Source organism: Suricata suricatta, chromosome 4, assembly GCF_006229205.1.
Source record: "Suricata suricatta isolate VVHF042 chromosome 4, meerkat_22Aug2017_6uvM2_HiC, whole genome shotgun sequence".
NCBI lineage: Eukaryota > Metazoa > Chordata > Mammalia > Carnivora > Herpestidae > Suricata > Suricata suricatta.
Window position 1 is genome coordinate 111,974,486 of NC_043703.1, and position 19,380 is coordinate 111,993,865.

A 19,380-nucleotide genomic window follows, 5' to 3' on the forward strand; every position below is an offset into this window, starting at 1 on the left:
TCTCTATACCACAGTATACTTGAGGTCCATGCAAAAAAGTAGCTACTTTTTATATAGAAAATGGATGATTAAGTCTTTGGTGCTGTAAAAGCAACTTCAATTAAACATAACCACCCCCACCACCATAAAAAGAAGAGGAAAAAAAAAGTAAAGAAAGAAAATGCAATAGGCGCCCCTATTTTAAAATGTTAAATTTGAGGATTTGTTGCTCAGCGTTAGAAAACTAATAAATATTTTGGCTCTGGAAGTGGAGTTTGGCTGTAATGGGCAGAAACTATAAAATCACAGGATTTGGAGGAGAATGTTAGTGAGAGCTTAAAGTGCCTTGAACACATGGTATGAAGAAGCTGGACTTTGAAGGGGCTCCTGATGAGGCATCTCTTTTTTGAAAGTGGAGGAAAGGGGATGCCAGTTTAGCCACACCGTCACCTACACTAACATGGAAAGTAGAACATGAAACTAACAAAATGGGTGATCTAGCTAAGATCTTCAGTCACAATGTTGGTGCCACATGAGTTCTTTTTGCTGCTTACAATAAAATGCAAGAGAAAAGAGAGAATCTAGAAGAACTGTTCAAACAATAGGACCTAGGGCTTCCTGGTTTTGAATATTACCAGCCTCTCCAGATGGCAAACAAGGCCAAAACTAAGAAATGGCTTCTCGGCAAAAATCAGATAAGGGCACCCAGAAATGCATGGCCCAAAGATGAAGCCAACAGTAAGGTTACAAAGTCTTTTGTTAAGATCTCAGATCCTAAAATATGAATCCTTTGTTAAGACTAGAAGAACCTAAAAGATGATGTCCTATAGGCCTAGAGTACACATGAAAGAATCCTGCCCTGCCCTTTTTCAGTAACAATTAATATCATGACTCACCCTAATAAAACATCATATTTTTAAAATATTTTTACCTACATTTCCCAAATCTGATTATCACAACAATATAAATTAGGCCAGGTATGACTAAATAACCAGACCAAAGAGATGGGTGATTTGTCTAGTATCTCATAACCGAGTGGTAAAAAAATCTAACTCCCAATCAAGCATTCCTGCCACATCATCAAACTATATTCCGTAAACAGATGCTCGAAAGTATGTCTAAAAATGTGGACAGCAGAAAAACTCCAAAGGCACTTAGAGATATTTTAACGTTTTGGTTTTAAACCATATTTTTCTTTTGAGCTAAAATCTATAATATTTGTGTAACTTAGATCTGTCAGCTAATTTCTCATCACCCACCTCCTGGGTCCACATGTACTGTGACTGTTTTCACTTTGCTCAAACCCTGATGCAGAACAGCATGTCCTTGATTATCCTCAAAGATAAATCTATTCACATAAGCATTAGTGACCAATGCACATTTTACGGAAGACTGTGCAAGAAGCAGAACATACCACGGCAAGCAATGTAAAAATTCCCATGGAATCTTTCTTTCTTTCCAAGTTTCCCTGGGATTTGCTTCAAAATAAAAAGAGGGAGGAAGTACACTGAAGATACAGATGTAAAAAGAAATTGCCCACAAGTGGTGATGGCTACATTGAGGTTCATTATACTATTCTATCTACTTTTGAGTATGTATCAAATTTTTGTGATAAAAAATTAAACAATATAGTAACCCCATCCACATTAGCTACAAAAGACAGGATTTCTCTTTTGTTTCTCCTTTCTCCTTTTCTCAGATTCTCTCCCCTCAACATCCCAACACTTGAACTTTCTCTTCTCTTAGACATCCAGCTCTTCCCTCCTCCTTCTCCAGACAGGCCTACCAAACTAATCACTGAATTCAGCAAAACAAAGGACGCCCACATTTACAGAACCCACCCTCCTTCCAAGGCAGTTTAGTGACCATCTTTTGTTACTTGAGCATACTTTGGGGACTTAATCCCCAGCGAAAGTGGTTTATCAAAGTAATTCTCCCAAACACATACAGTGCTTTCCTCCAGAATACCGATGAATAAAATTTTCTCCATCTTGTTACACTTATTATTCTGAATTTCTTTGCACTTTGTTCAAAAGAAGCCAGTTATTGAAACTTGATTTTGAGAACCAAAGCTTGTATTCAACAACTTCTGAAAAGAGTGGTTAATTCTATTTGAGTTTCTCTCCATAGCCCCATTCAAAACAGGTTGTGTGTATCTAAGAATAAATGGAGTCACCGCACAAGAGGTTTATTATCAGAGCTAAGCTTTGGGAAGCAACTCCCACTACTTAATGCTGAAAGGAAGGGAAAAAAGAAGGAATGCGGGCTGCAATGAATGGAAGGAGGTGACTAAAGAGGAAGAAGGGAATGGATAAAAAAGAAGAGGAGACAGAAACATTTGAACTATTATGATGTGATAACATCATACAAGTCTCTTTCTGTGCCAGTTCACAAGAAGAAAAATATTATCCATACAAATCAGAAAGTCAGCTTTGATATTTTTCCCCCATCCCAAAGGCTTTGCCTTTCTTTTAGTATGGTCATTTAGTATGTATTTTAATTGCTACTTTTATAGCATTTTGTAACATTTTCACTACCTCTTTTGGTTAAAAAAGATAAACTTAATCCCAAGGACCCTGAAGACCCGTACCGTGACCTATGACCCCTTATTCTGCCAGCACAGGGTAGGCATTTGATGTTTAAATCAGCCTGGAGCCTATTTTTGTTATTGGTGTTGATGTTAATTTTTATTAAGCTCACCAGTTTTCTTGCTGCTGCACCTGCTGAGCTTTTAAAAAAGCCTGAGAAACAGAGAGACTGGTCCCTCCAAAAGAGACCAGGGGCCAGATTATGTCTACAATTCCCCTGCCCTGAAAGGAGCTGGCCTGAGGAGTCCTGTGTTGTCAAATGACAATTGTGACTCCCTGCATTTCTAGAGTCACGCACAAATGCTTCCATCTGAAGCCCTCTGGGTAATAGTAGCCTTTTGAGGTTATGATATCTCTGGATGGAATTCAATAAGAGAAATTCACTTTCAATCGAGCCCTTGGAACAGAGCCAGGCAAGCCTAACAATACAATATGCTTCCGAAGAAAATTGGACTTATCCTCGTTTTTTTCTCCTTCCTTTCTCTTTCTGCCTCTAACCTTGTTCACATGTTACCTCTTCCCACTTCCACTCCCTTCTTCTATCAGGGGACAGCAGAGCTTTTAAATAAAACCCAGCACTTAAATAGGGGCAGTTTGAATAGAATGACACAAAGCCCCCACACACAGTCCTGAGAATTCACTCTTTCCTCGGCTGACCTCTGCTACTTCTACCAGGAAAACGGCACAGAGCCACCATAAGGGGAGCTCAGGGATTATCACAACCAACAGTTTTCTATTACTTGTTCAATAAAGAGTTTGACTTTTTTTTTCTTTCTATTTTCTTCCTTTTAAGCAGAGAGGAGGTGAACTGTACAAAGCCTACCCAACATCACAGTCTAACTGCTGGCTTTTTTCCCTCAATCTCTCTCTTTGCTTGGTTTATTCCTCATTTTGCCAAGATTTTTTTCTGAATAATTATTATTTCTTGGCCTGGAAAAGGTTGTAATTCTCTTTGTCTTTTGCATTTGATCATCCGAGTGGATTAATGTGGGTGTTAAATGGGTGGAAGAAGTCATTTTCTTTGTCAAATTCTCTTAATCATCCTTTTGATTTCACACCCTCCTTCTCTGCACCCACACCTCCCTCCCGCCCCCCAGGAGTGTGTGTGTGTGTGTGTGTGTGTGTGTGTGTGTGTGTATTTCTTCTCACACATTGTTTTCTTTTCATAGAGCATTTCATCTGAAAGCCTGGAATAAGTAGATATTTAAAAGAGAACACCACACAAATGTACAGCTTTGTATCAATCAACTGTTAGAGTGTGTAGGGCATGGGGAGGAGTGTGTGTTTGTACTTTTTTTTTTTTGCTCTATGACTGCAGCTTAAAATTTATTTCCCTAAAAATCTGTCTGGTTCTAATGTCACAGCTCAAGGGGCTGACTTTGAGTCAGCAATTAAATAACAATATTTAAACTAACACTAGTGAAAGCCAACTACTCCAAGCCCAAAGTATGTGATCTCTTGTCGTCTTGTGAGGACAAAGTAAGGTCTTCTTCTGACCTCAGGTCAGCATCTTTGATTGGACTCTTAAAAAGGTCCTACCAAACCATAATCTGTGGACTCTCCCTCACCCACCCCATCCCCTCTGCACAGATTCCTATGGAACCATACTATGGTAAAATCAGTATTAAGATTTAGGGACTTAAAAGCTATCACAGGTGGGCAAATGGGACTTAAGAAGACTCCATGAAGGGCTTGGTCCACTCTTTTATTAAAGAGTGGCCTGGAGAAAAGAGGTAAACAGTCTGGGAGGTAAACTGTCAAGCAGGGAAATTCAAAGACACTTGACCAAATAGTTTTAACAGAACTAAGAATCTGGTTGGTGTATGGAAGTGGCAGTCACTGAAATCAAGTACATCTGAGGTTCCACCTTCTATTCAGCCCCTGGCAACCCAAACAGTCACATGACATTTCTAGAATCATCAAGTCTTTATTCTCATTCCCTAAAGGTTCCTAACCTACTCAATGATAAACACTCAGGGAGAGATACTAGCTAGCATAGAGTCATTAAAGCCTTCCTACACCAAGCCCACTCATGAAGCTCCAAAAACTGTAACATTCCAGGCACCCATGGGGGCATCAAAATGTATGGGATAAAAAAATCAATGCACACAGTTACCAGCACAGGACCATATGGCACCCAGCCATTAAGACAACTGATCATCACGATGGATTTGTTATCTGTCTAAACAAAAATAAAAAATAGATTTTACCTCAAGTACCAATTCTGACTGGAAATGGCTATCTCAAAGGGTGTACTGAAAAAGATACTGAACCTACATCTACATCTCGCAGGCAAGAATGCTGAGATCAATTAGCTATGTCTGCCATGGGTAACAGTGGTAACATAGATGCTGCCTATTAGCTATTCCTGGCAAGAAGACTGCAAAGGCTAGAACAGAAGACCTCAACATTTCAAATTCTACCAAGTGGAAACCTCCTGCATGTTTCCAAACAGCGAGTGTTTCAACCATTTAAAACGCTAACACTTTTTGAATTATCTACAATATGCCTGACACTATACTATGATCAGTACTTACATTATTTCATTCCATCTTTATAATAACACTGCAAAATAGGTATTACCATTTTGAGCTCACAAAATATAGGTTCAGAAAGGTTAAATAACTTGCCCAAGGTCTCACAGACAATAAGTAGTGGAGCCAAGACTTGAATGAAGGTCTGAAGTGAAGTCCAAAGCCAAAGATCATGCCATAAATCCTGCTGCCTCCTTGGGATTAGAAGACATGAAGGAAGAATCAGAAAGCGGGAATCCTTGGCAGTCTGCTGCCAAGTCTTACAGCAAAGTCTTCAACCTGCCCATCATTCTTGTTGGCTCCTGACAGCTCCAGCTAATTGTCTGCCATTAGGCAGTTGAGATTTTTAATTACAGTAATATTCAGCTGAGCTGAAATTTCAGCTAATTATAATTGAAATTGAAGGCTAAAAGCAAGTTTCAAAGGTCATCCAGGAGTTTTCTTTAGGTATATGTATGTCTATTTTTTATGTTAAATAAGTAATACATGTATATGTTTTTTTTAATCAAATATTATATGAAATGACTTAATTTGAAAACCCATGAACTTCTACTCCCCACCCACCCAGTCTTGCTTCCCAGGGGCAAGTGATTTTAATCATTTCTATTTTTATTTCTCCTGGTGGTTCCAATCTCTATATAATATAGATGTATGACCATATTTCTTGATTTATTATCATTAGACGTTATATACTGACTCCTATGATAGATGAAAATTTAACTCACCTGCACCATCTACACCGTCCTTTCCTTCCTCCTCATCCCTATTTAGTTACATCCCCATTTTCAGTTCTTCCACTCGGCATCCACAACTTTTAAGTGGCATATTAGAGCCTCATTTCTTATTCTGTCATATATTTACAACTATTTCCTTCTTCCTCTTTCCACTCCCCAATCTCTGTCAGCTATTCCTCTTATGTTTACTTTATCTAGATAAATAATGTCTATATTCTCTTTGTAATCATACTCAAGTTCTCCATAATTTATACAAGAGAATTCTAAAGGCTGAAAACCAGAAAATAATGTAACATTACTGGCATCTATTCAAATGGAATCTCCTTCCTCACATTCCATCAATTAGTCAAAATCATACCACAGGTGAGTTTTCTTTATACACAGACCACCTCTTTCTTGTACAGTTTTGTTGTTGTTTCTGCAGTTTTGGATTCTCTTTTCCTCTTTCTTATATTGCATATTATAATAATCTCACAATTTTCAAAGTTCTCAGTATATGATTTTATTTATAAGCTCCCCTTTCTCCCACATTGCCAAGACCTATTTTACAGCAACCTGTCTTTCCTCTCTAATCAGGACTAGTACCTCCTAGGCCTAAGATCCAGCTGCCAGGATCTGGGATTTCTGTTTGCTACTCTTCTGAGTTGGGACCTCTGTCTCCTATGGCTTACTCTTTCTTATTTCACTCCCTTGATTTTTTTTTTCCCTAAAAGCCATTCTCTAATAGCTTCCTAAGGCAGAGTATATAGTCATAATATTTTTAGTCCTTGTAAAAACTATCTTACTTTGACTTCAAACTTGACTGTTAGATTAGCTAGGTATAGAATTTTAGGACAAAAGTCGCATTCACTCAGAACTCTGAAATCACTGTGCCATGTCTTCTAACCTCCAGTGTTGTTGTTGAGAAAGTAAAGGCCACACTGATTGCTATCATATGAATGTTTTTGTCCCCCCCCAACAATTCATATGTTAAAATCCTAATACCCAATGTGATGGTATTCAAAGGTGGGCCTTTAGAAGATACTTAGATGATGAGGGTGCAGCCCTCATGAATGGAATCAATGCCTTTAAAAAAGTGGCCCCAGAGAGCCTGCAAGTCCCCTTCCACCTCATAAGGAAAAAATGAATGAGTGCCTCACCAGAAAGTGACCATGTAGGCATCTTGATCTTGGACTTCCAGCCTCTAGAACTATAAGAAATACATGTTTACTGTTTATAAGATACCCAATTTCTGGCATTTTGTTATAGCAGCTTGAACAGACTAAAACACTGATTTTTGTTCCTTTCCAAGTTGCCTGCTTTTCCTCTTATTCTTTCAAATTATTTCTCTTCTCCCTTCCTTTCTTTCATTCTCTCTTTTTATTCTAAGTTCTTAGAGGTTTCCCTCACTTTGTCTTCTAATTTTATATCCATTAATTTTGTTAGCAATCCTCTTTTTATGTTTCACAAGATCTTTCTCATTTTATCCTTTTTTTTTTCCTTTTTACAAAATTCTCTCATTTTATGAATGTAATATTTTCTCAAATCCCTCTGAGGGAACTAAATTTTTAAGTTCTCCTCTGTCCCTTCAATTATTTCCATTTTCTCCAGGCTCATTTTTATTTGTTTCTTGTTAGCCATTCTCTTTCATGTTACATTTGCCCAAATGTTCTGATAATCCTCAGATGTCTTTTCAAAATGGAAGCAATAGAATACATGAGGAGCTCTGTGAACAAAGGTTTGGTTTATCAAAACTGGCAGGTTTGCTTCCAGTAAACAGGTGGAAAACCAACCATTATATCTTAAGACTCCTCACTTCAGAAGGAAGAGAGTTTTACTCTGGGGTGTTGCCCTTGCACTAGTCTTCCCCTAAAGAGTACATTCAATTTCTTCTGAATTTTCTGCCTGAGGACAAGGGCTGTTGTGGGTTCCACAGGGGACAAAAGAGGAATGGGCTCAACAGTTCCGTGGATCTTTAATTTGTCTTCTGCTTTCAGCCTTACTTTCTACTCCCACCCTCTGGCATGCATGCTGTCTCCAAGGACAGAGCCTCCCTACCATTCTGTTGGGCAATGGATGTTCTCACTCTATTAGCCAATTATTTCTCCATATATTTTCTGCCTTCTAGAGATTTGCTGAAAGATCTGGGTCATTGCTATTCTCATATAAATTTACTCCTTTCAGTTTTTACTAGTTTATAGTTTTTATAAATTCCTTATTACAATTTTAATACCATCTGAGAGACAGAGAGAATGTGTATGCATATGTGTGTACTTCTTCAACTTTGAACTAAAGTCTATACAACAGTGGGTTTCAAGCAGTGTTCTATAAAAAACCACGCTTGTAGGGAGAAAGGCAGTAGAAAAAGCAAAGGCAGGAAAATAAGAGATGAATAGGTGACACTTTTCCACTTCAACTAGAGCTCTCGGCTTTTATTTACTGTCCTCTATGGATTCCACTTGATTGTATCTTCCTACAAGAAAGAAGCAAAGAAGAATTCAAGACAAAATATAATCAATTGCTCAACTAAGTACTCCAAAAAGTGAGCTTTCAAATGTGGGCTAGAACAATGAAGTGTACATAAGAGAGGTAGAGCCTGCAGAAAGCTCTGGGGCTGAAAAGGTATGTTGGAGCCAGATTCTACAGGACGTTTTAAGTTGTGTTAGCAAGTCTAGACTTTATCCTAAACATGAAGGAACAACTATAAGGCTTAAAACAAGGAAGTGAAAAGATTTGATGTGTTTTTGAAAGGTCACCCTGATTTCAGACACATAAAGGTTATCTGCAGGTGGGCAAGAACTTTTCACATTTCCTATCACTTGATCTCTACCATACCCTATGGAGGTGGGAAAGACAGGCGTTATGCTGTTCCAGGCTCAGAAAGATTATATGATCTGTTTCAATTTACTACATCAGTAGTAAATGTCAAAGCCAAGCCAGGAATCTACCCTTTTAAACTCCTTTCATACATGTGCTAAGGAGCCAAGATGAACCAGTGGTGTTTGGCCAAAACTGACCAGTCACAGTCACTGCCCAAACTGGAGGTCCATGCCACCTTCCTGGCTCCATTCCCTGCACACCCAAGTAGCTCTTACCACTAACTCTCCAACACTTTAGAGCCTTCCTTCCCAATCACTCAGGTCACTTAGAATTCTAAAGGATAAAATGAAGAAGACAATAATGTGAACTCTTCTGCTGTGTACCCTTTCTTCTCTTCCAAAATCCCTTTATGAATATTATATTGGGCTGAATAGTGCAACCCCAAAATTATGTCTACCTGGAACCTCAGAATGTAGACGTCTTAAGAAATAATGGTCCTTGCAGATAAAATTAGTTACATTCAAATGAGACCATACTGGCTTAGGGCGAGTCCTAAATCCAATGATTGGTGTGCTTTATAACAAAGCCATGTGACCACACAGACACACAGAGAAGAAGGCCATGTTATGACAAAACAGAGATCAGAATGATGCATCTACAAGTCAAGGAATATTAAAGATTTCCAAGAGCCACCAGAAGCTAGGACTAGGCAAGACAGGATTCCCATACAGGCTTCAGAGGGAGCATGGCCCTGCCAATACCTTGATTTCAGACTTCAAGGCTCCAGAATTATGAGAGAATACTCATATGGTTTAAGCCCCACTCAGTTTGTGGTAATTCATTACAGCTAGCCTAGGAAACTAATACAAATTAAAATCAGGGAAAAATAAAAAGAAAAGAAGAAATTAATTATACTTAAAAATTTTAAATATAGATTTAACAGAAAACTTAAAAACTGACTAATGGTTTGGATACAAGTCTAGATGTTTTCCTGGATGTTAAATTTCTAAAATAAGGATGATGCCGGCTAGAAACATGGGCTTTGAGAAAGAAGGGACTCTGCTGAAGTGAAGCCCAGAAAAACTGACCCTTGCCCCAACAAGGATATTCTTATACATTGGTTTCTAGGTCTCCAGAGCATGCTCCACACTATGGAAGTTACCATTTCTTAACTGTGTGCCCTCACTGTGCTAGGCACTTGATTAGCTCTATGCCAGTTTATCATCAGAACACCCATGCCTGGCGAATACTAAGCTCCTGATTACTGTTTGCTGACCAGCAGACTAACCCTGAGAGGCAATGTTAGCCTGATTCCGGAAGCCGTTCGGCGTCATGAAAGCTTCTCGCAGGTGATCTCTACGGTCCCTTTCAGTGTCCGAGTGCTACAAATTCTCTGCTTCTATCTCTCAGGGAAGCCAGCATGCAGCCAACTTCAAGAAAGCACTTTCTTGGTCGATGAAATACTCCATTTCCCGAGCTCCAGCTAGGCCCAGAAGTAAACACACTCTAGGGCAAAGTAAAACTCCTCTTTGTGCTGGCTTTTTGCCCGTGTCAAGCTGAGTGAACAAAAGTCCAAAAGTGATTCATTCTGGCCTTGGTACAGAGACAGCAGGCATACATGCACGTACACACATCCTTCTCTCTCACACATGCATACCCCCAGCCACGTGCCTATTACCAAGGCCCTCCTGGCTCATACCTGGCCCAATTGGTATCCTAATTGGTGAGGGAAGGTGGAAGGAAAGCAAGAACAAACCTATTCACAGTTAACCACAAAGCTGGTAGATTTCCAAGATTAAGCCCTCTGGACCACACTGTATTTAACCTCCCAAAATGGGCTCTCGAGGTATCTGTCATAAATGACCAAAATACAGCCAAGTTAGAAACCCCCTGTAATCTAAAGGGAGAAAGAAGATCACAGAACTCACTGGACTGAGAATCAGGATGGGGGTTAGAATCCACTTTACTGCCAATTGCTAGCCTTGTGACCTTAGACAACTCACAGCCTCAACAAACAAAGGATTGAGTCATCCACAGGGCAACTCCACAATTCCTTATCTAATGTGCAAATCACTCCACCATCTTTCCTCAACTCCCTCGATTCCCCACAGCTCTCACATTCCCCACACTGCTGCCCACACACCCTGGCATCTGCATACTCTGCCTTTGTCCAAGCTGTTCCCTCCTTCTGGAATGTCCTCCCCAGCCCAGTATTCAATCCAACTGTCCCTTCAAGGCTGAACCCACAAGATTATACAAAGTCTTTATGGATGCTTTCCCTTTGAAATAATCTCATCCTTCAGTACTATAGCACTCTACATATGATGAAATTTGATTCTTTCTCACATTTTAGTTATTTGAGGTATTTGTTAAAAACTCCTTTCATTAGTCTTTGAGTTCATGGAAGGAACATTCTGAACCTGGTTCATCTCTGAATCCCCTGTCACTCCTAGCACATGCTCAGAAAGTCTTACAGAAGTTGCCCAAGGATATAGAACTCATTACTTACAGTTCTTGCCACTGTGGTTCTTATTTCATCTTAATTTGGTGCCAGAATCCCAGGAAGCTAATAAAATCAATTCATGCAAATAATGCCATGTCATGTGACAAATAGAAATTTACATGCATATTACAGACTTTGGGATCCATTAATGACTCTGTGTTTTTAAAAAGAAAACTGAAAGGAAACCCCACCCTTCACTTGTTTGGCTGAGTCTACTTCTGGAGAGCAAATACAGTAGATATGACTGCCATCATCAAAGGACCCTAAAATACTCCAGCCCAAGCAGGTGTACTGGGGTTGGGCACGGGGTCTAGATTCTTTGTATGCTCCTCAGAAAGACATTTGTAGGTTGCTTTGGAAGCTTATTGTGGCGAAGGGAAGGAAATATTTGCTTAGCAGCAGTTTAAAACAAAAAGTGCTCTCCCTCCTGAGGCACCCCTTATCCATGCAGCCTGACCTCAAGCCAGAGGATTAGAACATTTCTTGAAGAATAATGGATCTGTTTGCCTTCAGAGTCATGACCTGTTTCTTCTAATTAAGACAAACATTATGCTAACATGAAGAAGTGAGGAAAGTGAGAAGGTTTTTGAAAAATGAAGCACTTTTGTAAATTACCTAATCCTATTTTTGTTTCCCAGGTGTTACCAGCAGTTCCTACTTGAAGCCTGACATGGCAAACACCATCTATTTGTCCTCTAACAGCAGACTGAAATTATTTTTAAGGCCATCTTTGTGATTAAAAGCCCAAGAAACAGCCATAAATTATCAGGCAGAGCCATCTATTTACACATATCATAAATAATCATAAAAATTATATATAATCATAAATAAATATCACAGTGTTCACCCCTTTCTAGCAATCAAAGCCAGATAGGAGGCTGAGTGGCTTTTTCTGCTGACCCTCACCTGCCTGGTGAATGAGACCTTCTACTTCTACTGGAGGGAGCCTGGCTTCTCGCCCTGGGCTGCCTGAGAAAAATCAACTCAGTGTGCAATGCCATCCTAATATTAAATGTTGGTAGTCAAACACCATTAACCATTCCCACAGGGCCTTATATTGATTTGCATCTTGGGATTTCTAGTATTTAAGAGCTCTGCTCTGACATCAAACAATGGAATCAGCTTCCTAGCTTCACAATTCACCAGCCAAACCACTTAAAGAAAGTTACTAAAATTCTCCTAGCCTCAGTTTCCTTATGTGTAAATAGGAAGAATAACAGTGACTCCCTCATAAGATTGTTAAGGAGTAAATTGGATTTTATATACATATGTATATATGTATATAAAACTTAGAACAGTGCTTGACAGGTAAGGTAATCAAAAACTGTTCCCTGTTTTTATTCCTCAAAAGTACTTCTTGCTGAAAATGAAATTTGAGCAAACTGCGCTGCCTTGTTTTATATAGTTTAGAAAACAAGTGAGGGCAGAGAACACACACACACACACACACACACACACACACACACACAAAATGGACATTATGTGCTAACAATGTGGTTCCTAGCAATATCTGACTGGGAACAACTATGACACCATCATGTTACAATACATAGGCTATATTTCCCCCCAAAGCAGAGCTGCAACAACAGCTTCGTGCAAGTAATTTGTTTAGGGGAGTGACTTTAGGAAGCAGAAGTGGGAGGCCAGGAAAAAAAGAATGTGGAAGAGAAAGAAAGAGCCACCATAAGGATGCATTATTGAGTTGGCCATCATTATTTGAGACTGGAGTTGGAAGCCAGTGGACCATATGTGAACAACAGTTCACCATGGAAGAAGAGAGAATGCACTGATCCGTCAGTTCTTATTGCTCATTTGTCAAGGGTTTTCCCATGGGGCATAACCTCCTGTATAATTTCAGGTTGCACATGCAGGAGTCTCAAGCGATTCCTGAAGAAATCTCTTCATAAGTGCTTTGGATCACAAGCTATCAGATTGACCTCTAGAGGAAATAAAGACTGAGGTCAGCCATGTAGGCAGTCAATCACGTCTACATAATGGAGCCCCAACTAAAGACTCTGGACACTAAGGATCAGGTAGGCTGACCAAGTTAGCAACTCTCCATTTGTTTTGTCACACATTGTTGTTGGGACTGTCCACAGTTCGACTGGGACAGGACAACAGGAAACTCCACATGTAAAATTTTCCTGGATTCTGTCCTATGGGTCTTAGATGATGAATCTTATCTGTCCTTGTATCTTTTCACTGTAATAAACTATAACCATAAACTTAACACCTTTTAGTGAGTTTTGTGAGTCTTAGTGAATTATTAAACCTGAGGAATGGTCTTATGGACCTCCAAACTCTGCACTTGGCATCAAATATGACAGCGGTCTCATGGAATGTTGCTTATCTCTACTTTGATCAGTCATTGGATATGATATGTGTTGTTCCTGGATGGATGGTAACTTACGTGTGGTTTTCTTCCACCAAGGCAAACCCAGGAGGCAGGTAGAAGCTAGGGTTTTCTACTAATAATACTTTCACAAACTGGAGAATTATACTATTCATTCTCAAAGAAGTCTATGGCAAATGGGACAGACTTTAGTCTTCAGATGTACAAGACTGGTTTAACATTTCTTTACTAGAAAGGAAGAAGATTCACATAGCTACTAAAGGAGGTGGGTGCCTCATGGAATGTGAAGAAAGTTGTATTACTCTCTTTTTTTTAATACTAGAAAATTACATGCTAGTTTCATGAAAAGAAATTGTGTCATTGTGTATCCATCTATGATTTTCTATGACTATTCTCACCTAGTGGAGTTACCCATTCAGTGTTGATTTCTAATAACAACGGCCAAAAGCATGATTATAATCAGCATCCAAAGCCCCTTGCTGGAGCCCCTCTCAGCAAGTATCCATATACTGACTAACAATTTTCCAAAAATTTGAAACCTAACATAAAAATTAGAAGCTAAAACCATATCATTGCTGTGTGGTATTTTGTGTAAGAGGTGGAAAGTCCTCTTTGTAATTTACCTCATGCTAAACAACACCAAAGAAATCTTCTGAAGCCATGAATGTGTGTCAAGATTGTATTAGCCTCATAAGAACACAATTCTAACAGCAAATGCCATCAGTTGGAATGAGTAATGACCATCCAATACATAACCCAATTCCAAGCCAGTTTTGATAAGGCTTTCTCCTATGGGTCTATGGCTACTTACCAAAGCGTACAGTAGCTACTAAAACTCTACTGGAGATTTCAGGTCATCAAGTTTTTAATGGTTTTCCCTATCTCCTACCACTGCCCCACTCCATAGTTGGAATGCCCTTCTCCTATCTAGAAAACCTTGTTTTTCATTAAACATCTCTGGAGGACGTTTCCACAACTTCCTTTGGTAATCATTTCCTATGTTATTTAACCCTGAAATTTGAGTGGAAAATTTTAAGACATTTCCTTCTGCCATACTGCCAATGAAAATAGAAATGGATTATTCAGCTCTGGTCTGAATTTTAGGTATTCAGTTAATATAAAATTTCTTCTTCTCTTCCTTTTACCCCTTTAGACCGTTGGCAAGCAGTCGTATTAATATTCTACTAACCCCAACAAAGTAAATAGCAGCTACTTTCACTGACGGCTCTCCTAAATCAAATGATTTATCATGGCTACACAAAAGAGCTGGGTTTCAACCACAACACAATGGATGTATGCCAAAATCCAAATTCTTTTCCAGAAAAGGCTCTGGTAAAGAAAGGGAAAGAAAAGGAAAGAAAGGGAAAGAAAGGAAGAAAGGAAGCAAGAAAGAAAACGAGGAAGGGAGGAAGAGAAGGAATGGAAGAGACCTCCCCCAGAACAAATCCATTCATAAGTTCCTGCATAGAGTGAACACACTAAGTCTACAATTGAAGTACAGCCTTCTTTAAGAATTTTTTTCCCTAATTAAAGTTAATTGACTTCTTTTCCATCTTTCTTTATCATGACAGATGGACGCTTAAATATAAGATTTGGGATTTAATGCTCATCTTAAGCTGTACCATTTTATAGCATTAAAAGGTATTCCAGTCATCACTATAATTACTATACATGCAAAATAGATTACAGTAATGCAACCCGAACTTGAATTTTGGAAGATAGAAGTGAAAGAAACAAAAATTCTTAAGCACATTCTAATACTCAGCAACAGGATATGGGATCATGTATGTTTCATGCAGTAAGCAGGCAGAAGGGGGGAGGGCCAGTAGTGAAATCAGAAGTGCTTTACCACTAACACTGGAGAGCAAAGATCCACAGGAAGCAGGTAGCCTCTATTCAGAAATATAGGACTGTTTTCTTACCAAGTGTTTCCAGATCTTCTGGTTTTCCCAGAGAAGCTGGAAATACAGGCCTTGTGTAAATTTTAATCGTTGTTAAAACTCAAAATTCTCAGCCAAATAAAGCCCTTTGGAATGCCAGATCTAACTCATTCACCACTATTTTGTGACTCCTCAATTAGAAATAGGTGAGGGGCTCCTGGGCAGCTCAGTCAGTTAAGCATCTAGACTCCAGCTTATGATCTCACAGCTCATGAGTTCAAGCTCTGCACTGGACTCTGTGCTGACAGCATAGAGCCTGGAGCCTGCTTCAAATTCTTTGTCTCCCTTTCTCTCTGCCCCTCCCTCTACTAGTGCTCGTGCGTGCTCTCTCTCTCTCAAAAATAAATAAACCTTAAAAAAAATAGGTGAGATTCTGGTTATTAGGCAGAAGGTAGTTTAGTCAATACCTAAGATCCCTTCCAATTCTGCAAAATACTGCTACACAACAAATCACCCCAAATTTAGTAGTATAAAAGGTTCTTGTTAGGTTCAGGATGGTGTGGTCATAAATTTAGATGAGACACAATGAGGATAGTCTACATATGCGCCATGGCATCTAGACTTCAACCAGAAAGATGCAAATGTCTTGGGGTAATTGAATAATAGGGTCTGGAATCATCTAGAGCTTATTCAACTGCATGTCTAGCATCTGGACTGGGATGTCTCAGTTTGGGCTTAGCTGGAACTATCAACTGTAACTGTAATGCTTACACATATGACCACTCCGTGTGTTTTGGGCTTCCACATAACATGGTGGCATCTGGATAATAGGCTTCCTACCTACTGATTCAGGAGTAAATGTTCCAGCAAACAAGGCAGAAGTTCACAGCCTTCTGTGATCCAACTTCAAAAGTCATAAAGTATCACTTCTGTCCCACTCTACTGGTTGAAGTGGTCATATGTCCACCCAGATTTAAAGGGAGGGGACATAGACCCAACATCTCAATCTGAAAAGAGTCAACGAATTCGCAGCCATTTCTTTTAAAGCCACCACAGATAGAAAAACTCATGTTCAGATGCCAGAAAGATCTGGGTTCAAATCTCTATACTGAGTAACAGTAAGCAAATTATTTAACATCATTTATTCCCCATTTCCTCACCAAATTAGAAAAATATGTGAAGCCCATGACACATTTCGAGTGGTAAATGAATGGTAAATATTATTTCCATTTTTATCATATTGTGGAAAATGGTAAGGACCTCCTTCAAGCTTATGCACTTATTACAGGGTCAGTGACTGATCTGGCAGGCATTTCACTTACTGACAACACACCCTGGGTGTCTAAGTTGATACCAGGAAGCTAACCTGTAAACAAATCATGACCCAGCCAGAGCATAAAAAAAAATTATCATACCAGTCTCATGATGGTACAAGCTTTGACTCACACAAAATATTCCAGTTTCATGATGATGAGTTTTGACCTGCTCAAAATATTGAGCAAAGAAACACCCTTTGAAAATGGCTGCCTGCTCTGAAGTCTCAAACAAAACAAAAAACACAGAACACAAAAACACACACCACTATAGGTTTTAGGAGAGAGAAGCAACAAGAAATAGTGCATGAGCCAGTAAAAAAGGGAAATAATCCTACAGTGCTTGTCTGCCTTCGGTTGAAGGAGCCTCTTCCTATCTGCACGTATTATAAATAATATAATCACCTCTGTGCAATCGAACAGTGCTAATGGAGCCAGTGAAGCCCACAGTATATAATATTTATTTGAAAGAGAAAATGATTTCATTTTCATTTTATTTCTGGTACAGCAAAGCATTTGAGTAGCATACGATGAGTCTTTCAATTACATGTTTAATTCATTCAGATGATTTGTGCTCAGAAAGGAGATCTTAATCCCAGGAATTCTTAGTAAGAATGTCATTAGGTTAATATAGTTCTCACAGGCTTCTTGGATTGGATTCTACTTAACACCATTTCACAGACTGAGCCATAGAGGCGTAATGCCCACCAAATGCCTAGAAAGCAATAGTAAAGCTTTCCTCTGCTATGTCAGTTCCTCAGAGATGGCTTCTCATACCTCCCAGGCCAGAACAGCTCCCATGCCTAACATACACTAGGATCCTGTATCTCTCACATTTGCAATTAAACAGTCATTTGTATAATTATTTGTAATTGTCTAGGTCCCAAACTAGAATGAAAATTCCATGTGGTCAAAGACCACATCTTATCTCAGTGCCCAAAACAATGCCGATGTCTTGGCAAAAGAGAGTATATATATAAGATGTATATTATGGAGCAATTACCATTAAGGCTACAGTATGCATAGTTATTGACATGAAAAGGAATCCATGGATTTGTTTTCCAAATCAGGTTATAATAACAGATAGTAAATACAGCAAGTAGTAGAATGCGGTGCTTACAAGTGTTAGATGAATGTGAACAAGTGACTTACCCTCAGTGAGCATCAGTTCCTCATCTATTAAAGGACTAATAATAACCCCAAGTATGAGGTCTATTAGACAGATTGAGTGAGAAAATTAATTCAATAAAAAATGTAAAACATACAATAATTAATTAAAAATCTCACCAAAGTGCCTGAAACCAACTAAGTGCATGATAAATATCAGCTATACTGAAGACAATAATCCCACTTTACAGAGGAAAGTGCATTGCCATATATATATATATATATATATATATATATATATATATATATATATAACTACAACTATTCACATCAAATTACTAAATGAATATGCTGGTGGAATTTTAGATTTTTAAAATTTCCTTTTCATATTTTTTCTCTATTTTCTAGACAGTAAATCCATTTTCATCTGGTGGGGGAGAATAAAAACTTAGTTTTCTTCTGTAACACTAGCTGCCTTACCTTTTACTATAAAGCAAAATATCTTAGAAATGGCTTGTCCAGAAAATGGTCTCAGATTTATTTGAGAGAAGAAGATCAAATGAAGGTTTAAAATGGCTAACTGGACAGAGGACCATGGGGGAGGAAGGGGAAGAATACAGTTAAGGAGAGGGAGGGAGGCAAACCATAAGAGACTCTTAAATACTGAGAACAAACTGGGGATTGATGGGGGTGGGGGAGGGGGAAAAGGGGTGATGGGCATGGAGGAGGGCACTTGTTGGGATGGGCACTGGGTGTTACAAGGAAACCAACTTGACAATAAACTATAAAAGAAAAAAAGAAAAACTAAACATAAAATAAATTTTAAAAAATAAAAACAAAGTCAGAAAAAAATTTTTTTAAAAAAAGGGCTAACTGGAGAAAAGTGTTTACCTGGTCTCATTCTCTGAATTCCATTGAAATGACAAAGAAAATGTGCAAATAAAAATAAATTTTAGTAGAGCTGAAAAACCAAGAGTTTCCACTAAGATTCCAGAACTGAGAATTTCCTAGAAAAAGGAGAAGGAAAGAATCTAAAGAATCTGCAATTCCACAAAGACAAATTGAGCGGCTCTCCAATAAAGAGCTCTAAAACAACTGTAGGAAAAGAGGCAGTAGGGATAAAAGGAGGAGTTGGTGGTAGGCTTGTCACTTATTCAGAAGTACAGAAGAACTATGTCCATCCCCTGGTAGAGTGCCTAGCACAGTTTACCCTCAAATGCAGTCTGTGATACGGGAATTTTGACACAGAGACTCTCAGAGTAGATACTGGGACTGAGACAAAGTAATGTCCTCAATAACTTTGGGCTGCCTCCAGGGAAGAAACAAACCTTCATCAGAAAACAAACAATGGTCACCCTAAAGGTAAGTCTACCCTACCAGGACCCACCACCAACACCTCCAACTGGAGCTACAGTTATTGCCAAGGGTGAAAGGGATTTCCATTAGCACTGGAAAAACGTATCTGAGCCATCGATTCTGTTCATTTATATACACTTGTTAAAAACATAAACTGTCACAAAATGTTGTCAGACATGCAATAGATATGAATTGCTAACAGAATGAAGAGAAGCAAGAAAGAAGGGAAAAAGG

General features: G+C 38.9%; 1 long non-coding RNA gene across 1 annotated transcript; it reads right to left on the reverse strand.

The window, feature by feature from the left end:
- Nucleotides 1-5,206: 5,206 nt before the first annotated feature.
- LOC115289027 lies at nt 5,207-15,433 on the reverse strand. The gene is made up of 3 exons (XR_003907346.1): nt 15,413-15,433; nt 6,975-7,024; nt 5,207-5,295 (listed from the first exon to the last, which is right to left on the reverse strand). It is a non-coding gene; the product is annotated as an uncharacterized LOC115289027 (long non-coding RNA).
- Nucleotides 15,434-19,380: the final 3,947 nt, after the last annotated feature.